Source organism: Pungitius pungitius, chromosome 10, assembly GCF_949316345.1.
Source record: "Pungitius pungitius chromosome 10, fPunPun2.1, whole genome shotgun sequence".
NCBI classification, from domain to species: Eukaryota; Metazoa; Chordata; class Actinopteri; order Perciformes; family Gasterosteidae; genus Pungitius; species Pungitius pungitius.
Genome location: NC_084909.1, coordinates 585080 through 592452, shown reverse-complemented (window position 1 = coordinate 592452; position 7373 = coordinate 585080).

The following is a 7373-nucleotide window of genomic DNA, read 5'->3' as shown; positions in this document are numbered from 1 at the left end:
ACAATAGAGGAACAGTATGTCATTAAGGCTGGCGGCTCGATGCGGTCTATTTGGGTGACGCGAACGCTTCAAACCGCATTCTACAAATGACTCTCTTGCTGAGGGCCACACGCCGCTGGTGCTTCGGTTGAATTTAAAACCGTCATCGCCGAAACGCTTCCACTGGATTCCGTTTAAACACATTAAGGGCGCAGGAAGCAGAAGGGGTCGACAGAAAAAGGTGTTTCGTAATCTTAAAAGTTAAGTAAACACGAGGGCCCGAGAGCTTTCAATGTCCTTCCTCCGAGGCGAGAGTTAAACGGGGTGTGGGGGGGGGGCGGGGTCAAATATCAAGGCGTAAATCCTTTATTCATCACTATTCATAATAACTTAACAACTCCTGTGAGAATTCTTCTCTGATCCGTGTAGCAAACATGGTTTCTCAGAGCAAAAGAGCAAGAACCAACAAACAATGAAAGCAAATCAGCGCATCAAAATTGACCCCTGTGGGGTTTTTATTTTATTTTTTTTTTACGTTCCTTGTTTATTTAAAGACTCAAGCAACGCTCCCCGGACCCGAGTAGTGAGTAACAGAAGCGTCGAGGCGATGTTATGACAGGACCCGAGCCCCCTGATAACCAAGCAGAACACATGGGTCTGCTCCACGGTTCTGCACAGTCTCACAGGCAAATGAGCACCGCTTTCAGCTTGATGCACGGAACCCAATGTGACAGAGGGGGGGGGGGGGGGGGGGTAATGGAGCAAGCGTGTTGTCTTCGTGCATTCAGGCCACGCACACCCAACACTTTTGACGCCACTCGCTCCCCCCCCCCCCCCGCCTGCTGCCCGCCGTCCTGGACAGGACCTGGATCTAAGAGAGGTCACAAGATAATCTTGTGTCTTATCATGTTGACTGTGATGTGATGTGACTCAAAGTGTGTGTGGGGGGGGGGGGGGGGTGAGAAAGAAAGACGCAAATGATGTTTAAACCAGAGTAGAAGCATGTAGCTCACTGGGGGCGTTTCATCTGCAGGAGACAGATCTGCTCATGAAGCAGTTGGGGAGGTGCGTGTTTGTGATTGGTTTCAAACCACAATATCTCCATTTTCTAATCCTTCCCTCCCCAGCGAAGACAAGTAGCATGCCTGCTCTTCATATTTAACACGTTTTTGTCCAGTTTGTCTTCTGAAGCTTTGACACGATACTCTACCTGCAGTACAGACTGTATGAATGATAAAAAAGGGATTGTAATATTCCAAAAATACCCAATTAGTGTAGAGAGCATTATTAAAATCGAACACACTGAATGTTTTATTTAGTCAAGTCATAAATGTGGTGTCAAAGACGCTTTGGGCTGTGAAAATAGACGTTAACATTTAGTCCAGGCAGCCACAGTGTATAGAAAAACCAACATTACCTGACTTCTAGTGGTCAGAAGCAATTATAGAACAATCCTCAACCACAGAGCCACTTAAAAAAAGATCAGTTTATCACAATGTCTTCACCTCCTGGTATTGTTCATGCGATTTGTTGAATGACGCTCAAGCCCCTTCTCCATCACCTCTGCAACCACAAAGCTAATCGTCGGGTAAACAAACAACTCCTCTTTCAAACGTGTTGAAATAGGAGCTCAGCCGTCTGCTGAGGTGCGATTATGAAGACAGCGAATCAATGGGCTCCAATAACACGGCTCTGATTTAAATCCTCTGTATGGGCGGAAAAATCCCCGCGGCCCAACCGGAGGAAACCCTCTTTGTTTCTTGACAATGAGGGATGCTGACGGATTAGCGGCTACCCGGGTGCTCTCTGAGGCCCCCGCCCCGTCAAGTGCAAGTATTCAAACTGCTGTGGTGCAGATGTGTAAGGAGAGGAAGCACAGAAACCACTTGCACAATATACTGTGTGCGTTGCATGTTGTCCTATTCATCGAACCTGACAATGAATTGGCCAAATGTTGAGTATTATTGTTCTTTAACATTCCAGTTGATTTTCACACCGTGATGCCTTTAAATCCCTCCCACATTTGATCAGCCCGATAAACAGTAAATATAATTGCAAAGTCGGGGGTGTGGGGAATCGAATGCTTCTGTCACAAAATCGGCTGTGTGTTGTTGAAAACAAATTAGACTGTGTATTTCTCAGTCACACACACACACACACACACTACAGTTGAACAGCAGTATAGACGCTATAAAGAAAGAACCACAATTGCGCAATGAAAATGTAATAAGAAAGCAGGAGAAACATATGACATTCAAGCCCCTGCGGCAGAGATATGGGGGGCTGCCACTCAAGGGGATAGGTGGGTGGGCAATAATGTTGTCCCATAGGTCCAACCGAGCCCAGAACCCAGACCCCCCCTCAGGGGAGATCAGTGCACACACACACCATAATAGAGTTATTCACCCAAGAGACTCTTGAGCTGTGCAGGTGAGACCACACGTGTATCACTTAAATCCATCATCCTCACAGGAGATGCTCTGCAAACAGACCGTGGCTCCATCAGCTGACGTGAAACAGTCCTCGCTGTCCTGAGATGGCAAAACGGGGGGGGGGGGGGGGGGTTTACGCCATTTGTTGTTTGCACGAATATAAACAAAAACATCAATTTCATACCTGTTCCAGTTGTGCATCCTGGTTCCCATTTGAGCAGACAATTGTGCAATGAAACAAATTCTCCTTCATCAAACATTAAAATTCCAAATTCGAATCAACGTGGGGTGGGGGGGGGTGGGCTTTTGAACCTTAAAACCAACTTTTCTTGAGCAATTGTCACCATCAGCAAAAATGTCAACTCCCAAAATGGGTTGTGTTCCATATGCTTCAGGTTGCACCACTGTGGGTAATCACCACAGGGGCCTCCTGCACCAGCTATAAAATAAACAACTGCATGGATGGATGTGGTTTTATGTGACTCTGGAGTTGGTGGTTTTTTGTTTTTTTTCCTCCTTCTGGTGTTTGTTTCAGCGAAGTGATTCTATCGGGTGGTACAAATGTTTGCTCCCGCTGAGCCCGGGCTGCGGGCGGATATTTGGAGCTCTTTGTATGGCTGGTTCCAATGATCCTTACAAACGCCGCTCAGCTGAGAAGACTATTTTAACCAAACAGTAATTCCTACAAAATGTCCAGGTTTTCCTATGCGGGGGAAATGCGAAGCAGTTAAAGCAAATGGAGGGTGATCAGTTTATGTTTTATCTACCTCACACTGCAAAGTGCCACCATTTCTCCTGTTTTCACTTCACTGCTCCCCACTAACAAACCCTCTGCACTCGCAGCCTTCTATTGTCGGACCAATTAGGGGGAGAGGAGCCTCGCGTGGAGAGGCGGTGCAGTCTGTCAAGTGCACATGTGCACTGATGGAAAAGTAACAATCAATGATTTGAACAACGGAAGAGTAAAAGGCAGAATTCGGTTAAATCGGCGTCATCACAAGACGGTTCTGATAATGGGTTTTTACTGTCAATCACCAGCAGTTGATCAATAATAAAATCAAGCTGACACTTTCGCCAAATGATGTTCTCTGCACATGATGATGATGAGCTATATCAACATTCTACTGCAACATGTGTACCGCAAGGGTGGGTTGTGTGTTGGTTTTGTTGCACCTGGCCCCCACTATTGGCCTGAGATACTTTCCGCGGTCCATTGCAGCTTCATGAACCGGATCAATCGGTGTCTGACGCGGCTGCTTTTTCCTTCTGATCTTGGCCGGGGTCAAAAAGGCCGGTTCTCACGCGCACTACTTTATTTGGCTCCGCTGTGGCAGCACACTGCGAAGAAGTAGCATATAATATAAAATAAGTGGAGCAGTGTGATTGAGTTGATTTTGTATAGTTATTCATTGTTTGCTGTGGTTTTGCGTTATTATATGTAGCTGTGGACTGTAATTGGTATTTTGGGTTGAAGGTCATTACAAACTAAGTGAATCTGGCGCTTCCTTTTCACGTAGTAAACACCGGTCACATGTCCTCACAGCACACTCCTCTCTTAAAGGGGCACTGCACTATTGCGCTTCTAAAACCTCAAAGTGTTACTGGCCTTTATATCAATAGCTCTGGCAGGGAAACATTTGATCACACACGTAAATAAGAAATAGCAAAACTTCACGAATCTGATCTTTTTCCTTTTACTGGCGTTGAGTGCGTCGGTCAGTGCGTGCGGCCTGGTGCTGACCTCTGTGCCCCCTACGCGCCCCTCAGGTTTGGGAACCACTGGGGTTGAGAGGCACTTGTTAGGCTTAACATGAAGACACACTTGAAGGAACCACGTCCTCCGTCTCGTTACAGCAGGAATGTTAAAGCATACGAGTGCAAGTGTCTCAACATGAAACCGACCGATACTGATTCTTTGTGCCAAAGCCCATTTTTCACTGAAACGATATAATATAATATAATACTGGAGGAGCCGTGGTAACAAAGAAGACTCCCAGAAAGCGAAACAATGATCCCCCCCCCACAGTTTGTAAAGACTGAACTTGCCCACAACTTCATTTATTTTTCATTTTTGACACATTGATATAAAACTTCCAGGCAAATTTCACCCTTTATTTGCATGGTGAGAAATGCTCAAACTTTTTTTTTTTCCTCACTTTGTAAATTCAATCCCACACTGCCGACTTTCTCCTAATACCCTGAGAGGGGATTTATCCGTGTGCCAGTGAAAATTAATATGGGCTGCAATTTCCCTGCACCCTGGCCGCTGGGTGTTCACCGAAGGTCTTTTTAAAGCTTTAAAGCTGCAGAGACAGAATATCACCACATAACCAAAAGGTCTCGGCCCGGCTTTTTATTAACACCTTTCAGTTCTGAGCGAGAGCTTTCTGTTTGTTCTCTGCTCATCGACCGCTTTCCGTAACGACATCCCCCCCCCACCCCCCCCTCCAAATCGAGCAAATCATAACAGTGGCGTTCCACCTCAATCACAACTCTAGTGAACTATTTTCCAATAATTGGTTTGTTTTCGTCACGGGCCAGAAACAGATTTCTTCAGTTTTAATGTCATCATTTATTTACAGCAGGGTGTACAGGTGAGGTGACTTTTGCTGTACTGTAGAGTATATTTATATATTTATATACTGCACGGCGCAGTGAAGCCTCTTATTCTTTATCTGTTTATGTATCTTGGATGGAGACACACAACGAGCTGCTCACGTGAGACAGACATGTCAACCCTCCCGATATTTCCGGGACACTCCCGAATTTCAAAGCCCCTCCCGAAAATCTCCCGGACCGACCTTTCTCCCGAATTTCTCCCGATTTCCACCCGGACAACAATACTGCTGCACCACCCGTCACTGAAGCGCCGTTTCACACCGAACAATAATAAAGGTGACCCCTTGAAGTCCAGCGCGGAAATTAGAACGGAAAAAGATGAGACTGGCGCCGCAAAGAAAACCGCTAGCACCCCCCCCGTTGACCACTAACGCCCCCCCCACCGGTCCTTTTGAATATCTCCCTAATTCTGGGGTCTCAAGGTTGGCAAGTTTGTCGAAGTCGAAGTCGGACTCCGCTTTGCTGGTAACAGCACGTTAGATCAATCCGATTGGATATTATCGTCTGGTACGCTGGTATTGATCTGTGCCTTTTTCTTTTTTTGGTAATGAGACGGTGGCTCTTCCAAGACGCTTTGTAGATGAAAAGTAGGGTGTGATTCCAGGCCCTTTAGTTTCTCATGAGTACAATGACTTCTCCTCCAGGGCTCCCGAGTCGTGCTCCCTGGGAACAGGAGGCAGCGGAGGGCTTTTAGCTGCTGATAATCAGACCGGCATGCTCTCCTTCAAGTGCTCCTCTGGGACGTTTACTCCTCTTTAAGCACAGCCTTTGTGTGGAGTAAATCTAGAAAATAATACACATTTGAATCGCATAAATAGGTGCATAGGTGAATTAAAAGAGGCATCGAAAAAAACCCACTAGGGACTTGCTGGAAGTAGTGGGAGGTGGTAACAAAGCCTAAAAACATTTGTATGCAGAGGCAGAGCCTCTACGTTTTAAATAAGTAGGTGTTAAGGTTAAAAATTCCGGACAAAAACACATCCCCCAGATTTTAAATTTCTTACAAGTTCTCATAAACAAATGCCAACCGCAAATCGTGCAACCAAATTCATCTGAGGAGACACAACGCAAGAAAATTCTGGAACAAAAGAGAAGTCATTACAGTGAAAGTGTGTTTATACTGTGTAATGTGTATTTTGAAGCGTTATGTACATGCTGTACTTTGTCCTTCAAGTGTCCTCCTGGAAGAACAGGAAGTCTGTGCGGGTCGGATGCTGCGGGGGGGTTGGGGGGGGGTATAGGGGGGGGGTGGGGGGCTGCCTCTGACATTCAGCCCACTGGGACCACACTGCTTATCAATCTGCCAACAGAGGCAATTACTCACTGGGCTTTTAAAATGTGAGGTGATTAGGATTGTGCATGTCACTGAACTCAATCACTCCCATTAGGAACATTCTCCCCCCCCCCCCCGGGTCGGTCTCTCTTCCTCCCCCAGTTTCTTCCCCCAGACCAACATGCTTTATGCGCATTACGATGATGGCGATGTTCATAAATCCAGAGTATTGCCTGGGACGTCAAGCACCACATTTGCATTCTTTTATTACCAAAACAGTACGGCGGGATTCTAAGAAATGTTGCATTGAAGCTCCAGGACTGTGCGCCCAGGTGGGGCCAGGAGGTGAGAGATAACCTGCACAGATGAAATGACTCCACTTGAAATCCCAGCTTAGAATTTAATTTCGTGATGGAAATGAAGCCTCCTGCCTGGAAGGACCGAATGTGGAGTCGATTTGTCGATCAAGCGCACATTACTGTGAAACTTCCAATATTATAAATGGATTACTTGCCTTCAAAGTTCATAGGGGTGAATTGGGTGATGAAGTAGCAATAAAAATAAAAAAAAGTCAGCGAGGTCGACCCACAGTTGAGATTCTTTTCAAAATCAGAAGGATTTGGGGGGAATTATTTGATTTGATTTATTTAAATCATCTGAGGGCCGGTTGTTGAAGCTTCTCCTCCATTCTTGGAATGTATTGTAACGCGTTACCAGATGCTACGTACAATTTAGGGGGCATTAATAATGTAGGCTCACATTATCCAGGCTTTCGCTCGGCCGAGGGCTTGAAGATTAAATACAGCAAGCGGCCCGAGGCCCGATGAATCGACCTCTGGGGTCAAAGCGGACGGTTATACGAGTCCAAAGGCTCCGCGAGATCACAGGAGATTTATTTGTCTATCCTTCCCATGGTTAAACACAAGGGACCACCTTCCAAACCAGCAACAAATCAAACACAGCTCCTCACCTGGACACCTGGATTTATTTATCCCGGCTCCATCGAATTCTTAAATCGTAGCGGAAATATCAAGAAACAGACAAATTCTCCCCTCAAATCATTCAGCGCA